Raw genomic sequence first — 14,733 nt, 5'->3', positions numbered from 1 at the left:
TGTAATAGACTTCGTTTCATAAAATTCTGAACATAAACTGCCTTTTCACTACTGCTAGCTAGCAATCATATTGTGAAAACTGCCTCCTGACAACTTTAAATGTATATGAGATAAACTGTAATGCATCAGCTGCAATGTATTCAGAAACTGTCCAGTTTCTAATTTGTTCCTAAATATACTGGAGAAAAAATGATAGTTTTGAAAATTATATAGTAGCCATAATAAATTTGTCAAATCCTGACAATCATTTCAAAAAGCCTTGTGTATATAACACTGATTACAACTATTTGAAATCAAATAGATAGCTGCCCATTTAGTCATTTTTTGAAGAATTTTAAATGGCAAACTAATAATTGTCACTTAATATATTGTTTTGAATTTCATTATAAAAGAAAATTCCACTACAAGGACAAAGGGAGTAAAATAAATTTTACTAAACAGATTGCAAATTTCATAAATAATAATTTTAATTTTTATAAATAAATCATAAATTTTTATTTTTAACAACTCAATAGCTGTGATATTACTCTTATTGAAAAAGTTATGGACTTAATAGAATTGTCCAATTACAGTAGAGAGTCGTTAATCGGAACCCCAGTAATCAGAATCGCCGATAATCGGAACGATTTTCAGTCTGACTGTGTCGTGCTGAATCGAACGTTTTTGATACTAGATTCACTTCTAAAGTATAATTTTCATGTTTTTATATTCTTCAATATATTTATTTTGTTTGTACAAAATAAAGAAATAATTTTTAACGATACAATAGCCTCGATTATTATTATAAAAATTTTCGTTAGGCTTAAAATCGACGAAAATTCAACGCAAAGCAACACGCAACGGAGAAAAATTTGAACATCGGACAGGTTAATGTATTTTTTTTGTACATAATCGGTAATCGGAACAAATCACTAATCTGAACAACCCCAGTCCCCAATTGATTCCGATTTTCGACTCTCTACTGTACTGCAAAACTTAATATATGGTTGTATCTCACACATACACATGTAAATGATAACATTTGTAATCCAGCTGCAGATAATGCCACCAGAGCATCAGCAGAATTGTTTGGAGGTCTTTGAATGCCAAGCATTTCTGCATGAAACGGTTCGGTACACATAAATGATGGAGTTTGAAAAAGACTACATCATCAGGCTGAGAAACCAGGATAGTCATTTTACCAAATTGTCTGCCATCTAGGTTATTCTGATTTGAATGAGGTATTGGTTGGAGGGGATATGAGAAGGCAAACCTGACAGTCTACATACAACCCCTGGCAAAATGTATTTGAACATGATATAAGAAAATAAAATTGTTTAGTTTGAACTCATTTTACAAGAAAATAAAAATGTAATGTTCAAAACAAAAATATAGGTTTTATTCATTGGGTTATTAAGTGTTTATCATTTTAATTTCAGACAAATAAACTAAACAATTTCCCCCCAAAAAAAATTTTACATAAAGCAGTATTGGAAAAAAGTTTTTGAACATTGTTCTAAATTCACACATTTGAGTATTCTAATATGAATGTAAGAAACAGTTAGCTTTAAGAGGTACATCATTTTCTAAGTAAACAGTGATATTTTATCTATCTTTGCTTAAACAATGGTCCCAATCAAAGAATTTATTAATAATGTAAGAAAACAAATTATAATCTGTTACAAGATGAAAAGAAACCAAAGAGAAGTTGCAATGTATGTTGGTGTGTCATTAGGAATGGTAAATTACACTTGGAAAAAGTTTAAAGACACGAGATGTAAAAATTATGTCAGAAGTGGTTATCTTAAAAAACCAGTAAGGTCTTGAGATCATCTATTGAAAAAATTATGTTTAAAAAAATTGAAAAATGTCTTCTAAACAATTAAATGCAGAATGGAAAAAAATAAAGCAAATGTTTGTAAAGAAATAGAGTGAATGACATGGGATTTTCATTTACAAAGCCAAAACAAAACCCTTTCTGACCAACAAATAAAAAAACTAATCATTTAAAATGGATAAGACAGCATAAAAATTGGACTGTAGACAGCTGGAAAAATGCTATATTTTCAGATGAGAATCATACATGCATTGGATGTGGTGGTGATGTGAGAAAATTCATTTAGAAATGTGCAGATGAGAAATTTAAGGAAGATTGTCTGAACAGGAACACTAAGTTTCCAACAAGTTTAATGATTTGGGACTGCATGTTAGCTATTATATATGGAAATATATGTATTCTTAATGAGACTGAAACAGCAGAAATGTATGAGGAAATTTTAGGACTGTTTCTGATTCAACAATTGAAGATCACTTTGATAGCGCTGATGTTTTTCAGGATGATAATGCCACGTCATTGAGCCAAATGAATTAAAGAGTTTTTAAGTAGACAGGCATTAAAACATTATCCTGGTCTGAAAATAGTCCAGATTTAAACCCTATTGAAAATTTATGGGCAAAGTTGAAAATTCTGGTTGATGAAAGAGCACAAACTAATAAAGAAGAACTTAAAAGCGAGGTTAAGGCCAAAGTTTTAAACACGAAAATGTGTATGTTGGACGTTCAGTGCCGCTTTCCTGTAAGTCTAGAAAAGAAGTTTGACAATGGTGTTTGGAAAGTCAGTGGAATCATGCTCGACATTCCAAATGCCATTGCCAAACTTCTAGGCCTACAGGAAAGCGGCACTGAATGTCTGACGTACACGTTTTCGCATTTAAAACTTCGGCCTCAACCTTGCTAAAATTTTAAATTTATATTTCTTATAAGTAAACATAAAATGTACTCCAAAGTGTATCAAACCACTTTTTGATATTTTAAAATATAACACCAAGAAAGTTCATTTTTATGTGATATGCTTCTTGTCTAGTCTTGTTTTCAATTATATGAGTGCTTATTATTTTGAAAATCATCTATGAACCTTCCATCTAGTTTTTGGTATCTCAAAATTAGGTTCCAATCTAGAAAGTCTTGTAATTTACATAAAGTGTCATTATTTAATTGTTATAATTTCAAAACTATTGTTAATATTTAAGTTATGTATGTAATGTTTAATAAATTGACCAAGATAATACGGTATTGAGCTACTTATCAAGGTATGATGCACATTATCTTATGAATGTTTCAACTAATATTTCGATATTGGTAACTTAAACCCCATTTTACCTATTTAATATAGTATTTGATAAACGAGATTGAAAATCTATAATTTTTCCACAAAAATTCCTAATTTAGTTTATCTGAAAATTCAGAAATGTTTTTGCTTGTTAGTTCTTTGACCTATAATATTCAAGTGAATATGATCTTTAAAAAGTGAGATGGTATTTTCATCTGCTTGCAAGGATGACAATTTTTTCCAACTGATTGGCATGTCTTTATATTCTAAAAGAAAAAATATACAAAATTATTTAAAATTTTATTATTATTGTAATAAGTATACATAATTATAGTGTGTTACAATAAATGAGATTAGAAAATGATTTTTTACAAGAATAAAATTTAGCAATTGCTTTCTCTCCACTTGGAGTAGATACTTTTTGATATTTAAGATTAGAACAAAATTAAATATTACATCTAATATTTTCAAGTATTAGAGCAGGATCACTATAATTTGAAAGACATCTTATTCATAAGATCAAAAGTAATTGTTCATTCAAATATTCTTCTGTAGCATCAAATGCCTTTTTTTATAATGTTTAATTTCTTTCACATTAATACAACATTTTATTCATAAAATCAAAATTAAATTTTTTAAAAATTATAAATAATAAGTATACACTTACTGTTCATCATCATCTTTTCTTTGATTATGATTGCTCAGAATTAACTCTCTTATTTATACTAAAATTCAAAGGATGTTTTTTTGGTGCCACGCCTGACTTCCTTATATAAAAGTTTTCATTTAACTTGTTTTTCAGTGTATTTCTAAGAAAAGTGAGTCATTCAAGGATATAGTACTTATTAATTTGTTTTTGGTGCTATATATAATTTGTTTTTAAGTCAAGATCATAGTAATTGTGTATATATAAGCAGTAGCTTCGGTATCAGCTCATTCAACAATCTTCTTCTATAAGAACATTTAAGAAACATATCTTGCAAAGGTAAGTATTTTATGTTAATATTTTCATATTTAAATAATACAATAATAATAAACTTAATTTTAGAATGTGACTTTCATTTCAGTACAAAACAGAATGTTAAGAAAAGGTAAACATACATACATCCATACAAGTTAACATAAAATTTTGCACCATTACATGGTTATGAGAAGCACAGAAATGGTTTAATATAAATGTTTTGCTGTATATGTAGATATTATTACGATTTTAGTCTCTGTAATCCAAAAATTATTGGTAGACCAATCTCACAGCAATATCATTGGCAAATTGATTTTATTTAGAATTACATCATATACATTTCGGGTTGGTCTAATGTATTCCAACCCCTCTTCAGTGTTAAACCAAAAAAGTTTTTTAAAACACGACATCAATGTATAACAACAAGTTTAAAAAAGGAAAGAACTTACAATCATGGTATTCGGTGTACAGTACATTCGGTGTGTTCAATTTGCCAATGATATTGCTGTGAGATTGGTCTACCAATAATTTTTGGATTACAGAGAATAAAATTGTAATAATATCCACAGAAATGGTGACGATTGATAAAATACAGATGACAATTATTAATTTACAAGTATTTACAGGTAACAATAGTAGAATGTTAATGATTTACAGAAACTATATATATAACATAGACATAAAAGTTGTAAACTTACATTAGATATGACGATACGATACATAAAGTAGTATTAGCAGAGAGGGGGCAAACAATATACATAATAACGTACACTGTTGTAACCATAACATTTAAAACTGTTATATTGCATATTTTACCATTAAAACAATAAAATAGAATAATGAAGTAAAAAAGCTGTTCACAGTTAAAATAGTAAGACTATAAACTTATTTATAGTAGAATTGTAACACGATGAAAATGATTCACAAAAATAACAAGAAATTTGCTGCCATTTTCCTTTTTATTTAAACACACTCTCTTCCTCCCTTGTGCCCCTTCTTGGTCAAATATGGATACCATGTTTCATGTAATTTTTGACCATTATTATTATTCATAATTTTATCTTTGTTTTTTAGTATTTCTAAATGTTCATATCATCTCCTGTTTTGTGTATTAGATTCTTTTTTAACAATTTTTACAGCGCCCTTAATAATTTGCAACCTTCACTGTTACAATGAACTGCAACAGCTGAACTACTATTATTATTTTTAATCACGGATATGTGTTCTTTAAACCGAACCTTCAAACCTCTGCCAGCTTCACCTATGTAAAATTTAGGTACAGTGCAGCTACAATCAAATTTTGTAAATTACATTTCTCTGGTCTCATATATTATCATCATTGTCATGAGCATTTATCTTCCTATTTAAACTAGGAATTTTTTCGGGCACTAAAATTATACCATATTTGTTTAATTTAAATTTGATTATTTCAAAAATATTTTGTTCGTACAGGATTTTAAAAAATTTATAAGTGGGGGTGTTGTTGCTTTCTTGTTTGTATTTATTAGTTTCCCTATTATTGATCCAGTTGTTGATTATGCATTTGCTGTAACCATTCATTAAAAACATTTTTATTACATCTTGTATTTCAGTTGTTTTATCAGTTTCATTAGTGGTGCAGTGTATGATTTTGTCAATGTACATGTAAAAAATGTTTTTCTTGATGTAACTGGGTACTTCACAAGTGTAATGAGGCGTATTGGGAGACAACGTCCCCATACACGAGCTGGCAACTATGCCATCAATCGCACAACCCAAGCAGCATGACACTGTCTACAGTGCATGGTTTTTTGTATTTTTTAAAAGTGGTTTTGTTGTTAAGTCTAGTGACAAAAATGTCTAAAAAAAGGTAACTGGCAGTTATTTTCAGGTTCTAAATCAAATTTTATATTTGTGTCCATTTTATTAACAAGTTCTAGAATTCGATCTGCATGTATAATAATTTTAAAATTTCGCTGGATGAAAATTATTCTATGAGAAATAAAAAGACGTAGTCATTTCCAAAAAACTTTTGGTAGATCACCATTTATTTCCTTAAAATGTTCCATTAGAATAAAAACTTCAGGACGACCCGACCTTTCTTTGTAGGCTTCACAGCCACCCAGGAAACAATTCTTTAAAACAGGAAAAAATTCAATTATGTTTTTTGAAAATTTTTATAAATTTAATTGGATTTTTTCCTGTTTTAAAGAATTGTTTCCTGGGCGGCTGTGAAGCCTACAAAGAAAGGTCGGGTCGTCCTGAAGTTTTTATTCTAATGGAACATTTAAGGAAATAAATGGTGATCTACCAAAAGTTTTTTGGAAACGACTATGTCTTTTTATTTCTCATAGAATGTATAATAATATTATCGTATACTATGAAGTAGTCATCCACATAGTGTTATAGATCTATAATGCCCATAATGTTAGTGACTTCCTTATCAATGTTGGACATGCTAAGTTCAGCTAGAATGGTACCTATTACTGAACCCATTGGGATGCCATCATTTTGCCTATAGAACTTATCATTGCTAATAAAGTAGTTATTTTCTAACACAAGGATTATCATGTCTATAATCCATTGGTTACAGTTATGCATTTTCAATGTTTCTAAAATTCTGTTATGTTTTATCGACAGACATGTTGCATATGTCCAGGGAGGCTAGTCTATAACTTGGTTTAAATGTTACAGTTCTTAATTTTTGCATGAAACTATCAGTGCTTTGTATACTATGATGATATTTTTTTAAAGCATTTAATTTCCCCTTTAAAACCAATTCAAGATTATAAAATATATAGCTTTTTATGTCTACTAAAGATCTGTATGAAACAGGGTCTTTATGAGTTTTGACTCTATAGGAAAACTTTGGTATTCGGTTTGATAGAGACAGGTACCCAGGTTAACAAATAAAAATATAAGTTCAATATAAATGTCTAAATCTAAGAGTATACAGAAATATGGAATACACACCTAAAGTGACACGACTAAATATCTACATGCTCTGTTCGGGCTCTATCCATGCTGAGAGAGAGAGTTTACAGAAATACCTCCACGAGAGATGATGTTCTCTGTCTTTGTGGAGGTTGAGCCGTAATCAATGTCTTCCTTTCTTATAAGGCAATTTGAGCCATCATCTATGATAATGGGAGGAGGGAGCCTTGGAAGGCATCTGTTCCATATGGCATCTTGGGATATGTCGAACTGGCAATGGTGTTTGAAAAATGCCCACTGAAACAGGGAGGCTGGAGATGCTCTCTGGTATATTGCTGTCCAGGCTGGTCCACTCCGACTCGAGTTCTCGCCTCCCTTTTATCTGATTTAGCCTGGGAAAATGATCAGGTGATCAACCATTTGGTGATGAATCTGCGGGTGTGAGGTCAGGGATCTCTATTGATGATGCTATAATGTCACTTGCAGCTGTCATGACCATATTTGGTCTGAAACTTGTACCCTTCCTTCTATTTACAAGTGGACAGTGGACTTTCTCCTTTTTTACACTGGATTGTTTAATTTAACCCTTGATTGTTATAATTCTTGACTGGTTGTTGATAAAAAAGGTTGTCATTCAATCTGTTTTCTGTGCAATGTTTTCTTAACTATTGCAATGGAGAATTAGGCTTAATAATTTTCTTAAATTTGTGCAAAATCAAGTGGTCTATCTCACATTATTATGTATATTGTTTGCCTGTCACTGCTAATACTACTTTATGTATTGTATGTCATATCTAATGTAAGTTCACAACTTTTACGTCTATGTTATATATATTGTTTTTGTAAATCATTAACATTGTACTATTGTAATAGCAAATACCTGTAAATTAATAATTGTCATCTGTATTTTATCAATCATCACCATTTCAGTGCTTCTCGTAACCACACAAGTTAAAAAATTTACAGTGCAAAATTCTATGTTAACTTGTATGCATTATTTCCTAAACAGTTACATCACAAAGAGCCGATAAGGGACTCGAAGTCCAGAATGCATACTCTAGGAAATAAAATGTGATTTTCTAAAGCTTGTCCTGTTTCTGAATGATGGTGTAATAAGTCTAGCGGAAATGAAAAGCCGTAACAGAGCTCATAAATTGAATTAAATATATTAGATTCATCACTCAGTGTGATAAACCCTTATGTAAAATAAACTTTGTAGTTATATAAATCGAATACTATAATATAACAACCATTAAAACAAAAATCATATAAAGAGTTAGGTTATTTCAACCTACTATTGTCACATTTATTGTGATACTCAGATGGTACAAAATGGCACAATTTCATTGGTTAAGTAGGCACCAATTGAAATTTTTTCTAATGTAAATTCTAAGAAACTGTGCCTTCCACAACCAAATATCAAACGGTAATCTGCCAACAAATCAAATTTTACAAAAAACAAACAAAATATTTAAACTTGGCTCCTTGAAAACCACTTGAATCATATTTTGTGCTCACCAGTAACTTTGCATTATCCAATTTTTCTATTCAAATGCCACCATACCACTGGTGATAGAAAGAAGGGACAATTGGGGAAGGGAAATGAAGTAATTCAACTAAAGTAGTCGTTGACCTCCTCCCAGAAGAAAGGATGCTCAAGGACTAATTAATACTGGTCTTCAAATATTAATAATATTTGAAAAGTGATCTGTGTTAGACAGATTGTGTTAGCAGGTGATCAAAGTTGCTAACTTTAACATCTCAAAGACTTCATACAAAACTTATTTAAATAAAAAAATCTTGTAAGAAATGATAAAATAATTCCTTTTATGTGATAGTGAAGTGTTTAAATTTTGGTAACAGATTATATAAACAATGTGGGAAGTATGTCCTCATAAATATTGCATTTATAGAAAAATTATTGGACTGCAATTTGAAAAAAATTAAAGACCTATAAATTCCAGCTGTCATCCCCTGTCTGTCCTTCCTTAATCGCAAGAAAGGAGTTAGATAGATGAAAGTTGAGACCAGATGTGGAAAGCATAGGGACAGGAGGTCCAGATTAACTATAAATGAACTTCCAATTTGTACGACAAATCATGTTATTTCAATTCAGAAATTTCCCTTGAACAGAGTTAGATACATAACCAGCATGACTCTATTCCTAACAGGAAGAATATGATGTACAGGGCAAAACACTACTACATTCCATGCAAGCAAATGCTATGTGTTAACTGTTGCAGTAAAGGCATAATGGTGCATCTATTTTGCACTATATTTGTCACAGTAATTCAGTGATTATTATATATATTTTTTAAAATTATATTCTTTTTTTGTAAGAATTATATTTAGTTAATTATTTTGTTGAAACACAGAGACACAGACTAAAAACCTTTCACAGTGTTGTATACCAGGGGGGGGCCAACAAGTCGATCGCGATGCCAATTTTGGTCGATCGCTCGCGATGTCTTGACTTAATGTGTTACACTTTGTAACTGAACGCAACGCGTGAACGTAACGCGCAAAAGCAACAATATGCATGCAGTTATGACTGGACTCGTAGAAAACACAGCCATTTAGCTTGAATATTTGATACTGTCATGCGGTAGCTTCTTTTCTTTAGTATTAACAATATTATTATTATTAATCAATATTGTTTATCCACGGTGACAACGTTGAGTTTCAATTTTTCATTTGTTTAAAATGTAAGTACCTGTTCTTTATGTTTTAAATTAAATTATGGCTTTTCTTACCTATCTATTTACTTGATAAGTGAGCGTTTTCGGCAACAGACATCTATATTTTTAGATTTTTGGAAATACGTCAATTGAGAAAAATATCCCAGTATCACCAAATGTAGCAAATATATTTATTCCTGTTTCGGAACTACATACCTGTGTGAATTGGCATTTTCATACTTAAAGTTAACGAAGACTAAACATTCTGTCCGGACTGATTTCCATACTGAAGAATCATTATTATCTTTGTCAGGATATACACTTAATTATGTTTCCTTGGTAAGAGATGTGCAAACTCAGTCCTCCCATTAATGTAACGTAATAAAATAAATTCTAAATCTGTCTTCATCAGTAGCTAATTTAAATTAATAAATATTGTTAATAATTACTCATGTTGTTTTAATTCCCCCGGACGTGAGTATTTTGGCCCGTTAAATAATTACGTTTTTTACGTAGGTAGATATACAGGGTGTTTTAGTACAAAGAGTACTCCTCCGAGCTATTGATAGATTAGCAAAAAATAAGTCTAAAAGTCTTATATCATTCTTCCATGATAAATTTTCCTTGCCCAAAAAAAAAAAAAAAAAAAAATCGCGAAAGTAAAATCTTATAATCAAATTATCAGCCGTACTGTGCAGTTTTATAACAACTTTTTCAAGTTTACGAACAAATAGTACCACAATTTATATATTGTAATTGATAAAAAAGATTAAATTATATTTTAAGTTAATAAAAATCTATCTTGAAAGTGTCGAAAATCGATTTTTTTAAGTGCCGCCTGTACGAAATGAACTTGTAACTGCAAATATCAAAAGTTGGGTCTGAAAATTTATTTTTTTTATGAGCCTATATCTTGAAAACTTAATAAGTGATTTAAAAAATAAAAAATAGTTTTGAACATATATTTTCCTTATCTACCCATAGCTCGCAGGAGTGCACCTCGTACTGAAGCACAGTGTATAAACATAGTATGTATTTCACACCCCTCTCGCCACTTAGACTATGCCTACGACAACAAGTCGATCGCAACACATTTTTACGATAAAAAGTAGATCTTATGTACACAAAGGTTGGCCACCCCTGAGGCCTTCTTTGATTGAGAACTAAAAGTCATCCCCATCAGACCGCCAGAATTTGTTGAATTTTTTCCAACAGATGGCACTATGTGTAAAGCCAGCAATTAAATGTAGACAGAAATTAATTGATATATAGAAATTCAATTGATAATTTGGGATGTACGACATGATCTAAGTTAAAAGTATTTGAACATAACTGTCGAGTTTTGTAGCAATTGGCTGAATGGCCTAGGTATGTATAGCGAACAAACAAGCATCCTCATTTATATATATAAATGAGTATAAATGGATAATTAAAAATATTATATTCATTGATGTTCATTTAGGAATATATAAAAATGAAACTGGTGGATGTGGTAGTAATATTCTTCCAAAATATTTAATTAATAAACATTGTTTATTTAACATTAGATGTAAAGATAATTATTCTTTTCTATATTGTATAATTGCATATATATATATATATATCTGAATATTAACAATAAAAATTCAATTTATTCATATAAAAATTATTTAAAATATTTTCATTAAAATTTCCTGTAAATATTCCATCTTTACAAAAAATAACAGTTTAATGATTCATGTATTTAGACACGAAAAAAAATTAATTTATCCAATTTATATAAATAAATTTTAACTTAAAATTGTTTCTGTAGAAAAATCGTAAAAAGCTGGAATTACAAGGGAGAGTTTCAAAGTTCGAAGGAATACTATCTGACTAAAATATACCGGGTCAAGCGTCGATGTCGATGTCTCTCACACTCCAAAAAATTTTGAATTGTTGCCTGAAGACAAGGAAAGACCAATCGGTATTCATTATTTTACATTGCTTCTTGTATTTGTTATGTGAGGTGTTGGTTATCTGAATATGTGTTCGTTGTTCAAACATAAAAAATCTTTCACAAAAGTGTTTTTTATCCGATTTGTTCGTTAACCAATCACCCACTGTATTAAACAATTTTTCAGATTATGATTACTTTTAATTTTAAAAAGTATACCGTCAAAACTATTTTCAAAAATTCATATTATTCCTGTAAATACACAAAAATTTACATTTACATTAGACTATTTTAAATTTATTAATAGTTATCAGTTTTTAAGTAAAAAAAAAATCCTTTATCCATTTTTAGATAAAAAATATATTTAGATAAAGCAATAGATGTAATATCATTCGGTCATCATACTTTTTATTTTTAATTCTTACAGATAAATTGATATCATCATCATCATCTCAATATGGATATTTAATATTAGGTAAAAGAAAAAACTTCAAAAACTTACACAAGTTTGATATAATACGTTTCCACTTCACACTAACGTTTAATATATAATTATAACACAGTGTTGTGGCGTTACAGGAGTAGAGTCTTGGAGAATGAAGCTGGATGAGTTCGTTCTCCAAGACTACTACTGTAATGCCACAACATGTAAGTGTTATAATTATAAAACAACCTTGCAATAAAGCAACATCATTAAAATTACCAGAGAATTAAATATGAATGTAAATTTTTTAAATAAATAATAAAATAATAACAACATTGTGTAATAAAAATTTTATAAAATGTGATTGCTTTAATTGTAATAAAAAAAAAAATGAAGTCTTCATTATCTTTTAAAAATAATATTTTAATAAATGTTAGAGTAATTAACATTAAGACTTCAATCTTTCCTCTGTAGTCAATGTACAATTGTAAAAAACAAATTAGTAAAAAACAAATGAATGTTGTTATAAAAGCTAGAGGTGCAATTGCACAAATAATACGAAGGGTATTTTTTAAATAAGGTCCGTTTTATGATAAGAAGAAAAATACTGTAAATATCGTTAAAATATATTTTTTCCCATATTCTAAATACTTTTATCTACTTTTCTACATAATTTCCATTTTTGTCACACATTTGTCATACCACTCAAAAATTTTTAAAATTCTGACTTCAAAGAAATCTGCCACCAGAAGACATTAGGCCACACCGCTTGTCTTGTATGGCACAACGGAGTTTTCTCAAGGTCACACAATAAGCATCAGAATTGATTGTTGTGCCTCTTGGCATAAAATCCACTAACAAAGTCCCTTTCCTTCCCAAAAGACAGTTACCATGATCTTTCGTGCTAAAGTCGAATAACAGATTGTATCTTACAGTCGGCGGGCGACTCAATTTTTTTAAACATTATAAACTTTTACAGCTCAGCACACAGACAGACAATACGACTGAAAATGGCATCTAAACACGCACAAAGCATGCTGAAAGCAGATGCTCATGCACACTGCTGCAATTGAGCATCATTCTCATTCACAAGCGGACCTTATTTAAAAAATAGCCCTCTTATTTGAAAAAATCCCCCCTTCCACATTTGTAAAAAAATTTTTTCTAAACACATCTGAGCAAAATTATAAAGGATTTCATAAATGTACTAAAATGTTAGAAAATAATGTATGTAATTTCTAATTATATTCATTGTAACTGAAAAAAATTAATATTGTACCTATAATTACAAAAATGTATCTTGTTACTCAAACACCATGTAGTGTGATTAATCAATCACTTGGCATTTTTTCAAGTGATAAATAAAGTGATGAAAAAATGCCAAGTGATCAATTAATCACAATACATAGTGTTTGAGTAATGAAAAATAATAATGACACGGTTTCAGATTATCAAAAATGTATCTTCTAATCTCATTTTATTGTAACTCTTTATAATTATGTACACCTATTACAATAATAATAATAATAAAATTTTAAATAATTTCGTATATTATTTCTTTTAGAATATAAAATGCCAATCAGTTGAAAAAAATTTTCATCCTTGCAAGCAGATGAAAATACCATCTCACTTTTTAAAGATCATATTCACTTGAATATTATAGGTCAAAGAACTAACAAGCAAAAACATTTCTGAATTTTCAGATAAACTAAATTAGGAATTTTTATGGAAAAATTATAGATTTTCAATCTCGTTTATCAAAAACTATATTAAATAGATAAAATGGGATTTAATTTAATATGAAAAATTTAGGTGAAACATTTATAAGATAACGTGCATCATATCTTGATTAGAAATAAGTAGCTCAATATCATATTATCTAGCAATTTATTATAAACATAATTTATAATATATAAACTATATATATGTTGATCTAGTAATAGTCTCTTTAATCTGAAAAATATTGACAGTAGACTGCCTCACAGCTTAACAGGTTCCAAAAAACTCCTTTATTGCCTTTTTACAAATGCATTTTGGATCAGTATTATTTTTTCTGACCCCTCTTCAGTGCTATAAAACAAAATTTATATATTAACAAAACTAACGCAAGCAGAAAAAAGAAGAAACACTTTTAAAAAACCGTTTTTCAATACCTTAAGTTCTTCACATACTCCTTAACACTTATACAGTACTTTCGAGTTCTGTTTACTAAGGTAAACAGAACTCGTATCACCGAGGTAACAAAACCGAGGTATCACTATATTTTTCTCCATACATTTTTCTTTGAAATTTTTTTAAGTATGAAAATTAAATTTCTAGGAAAACTTACAGAACTAATGTTGTTCGGCATTAAAAGTTGTAAACAAAAATGCTTCAAGGCTAGAACCCATATTTTAAAGTTACAAACCACCATATGTCATATCACCCTATATCATGGTTGCATCAGCTAATGTTCAGAACGTGTTATGGCTTTTCTTAATCACTGCAATGCATAGTGGTTAAATATCATGAAAGCCACGACGCGAATTTCACTTTGTAATAACGCACACACACACACAATTGACTTGCCTCAAAACCAACACCGATAAAGCAAATTCTTGCATTAATGCAAATTTTGCTGTTGCCCTGGCAAAATGCCATTGTCACAACATTAATTTTCATGCAAAAAAATCAAATAAAAATTTTATAAGAATATCAGAGGGTGCACACAGTGATACCAGGTTTGACCACTTTGTGCTAAATTTGACTTCTTTT

The 14,733-nt window shown here is 29.6% G+C and overlaps 1 protein-coding gene across 2 annotated transcripts in view; it reads right to left on the bottom strand.

Moving 5' to 3' along the window:
* Positions 1-14,733, bottom strand: part of LOC136980461 (uncharacterized) — a 55,689-nt gene that overhangs the window by 31,150 nt on the left and 9,806 nt on the right. The gene's annotated exons all lie outside the window — the stretch shown is intronic.

This window comes from Centruroides vittatus, unplaced genomic scaffold, assembly GCF_030686945.1.
Source record: "Centruroides vittatus isolate TY-2023 unplaced genomic scaffold, ASM3068694v2 contig_7, whole genome shotgun sequence".
Classification (NCBI taxonomy): domain Eukaryota; kingdom Metazoa; phylum Arthropoda; class Arachnida; order Scorpiones; family Buthidae; genus Centruroides; species Centruroides vittatus.
The sequence above is the reverse complement of the archived record's forward strand: the minus strand, read 5'-3'. Positions and strand labels throughout refer to the sequence as shown.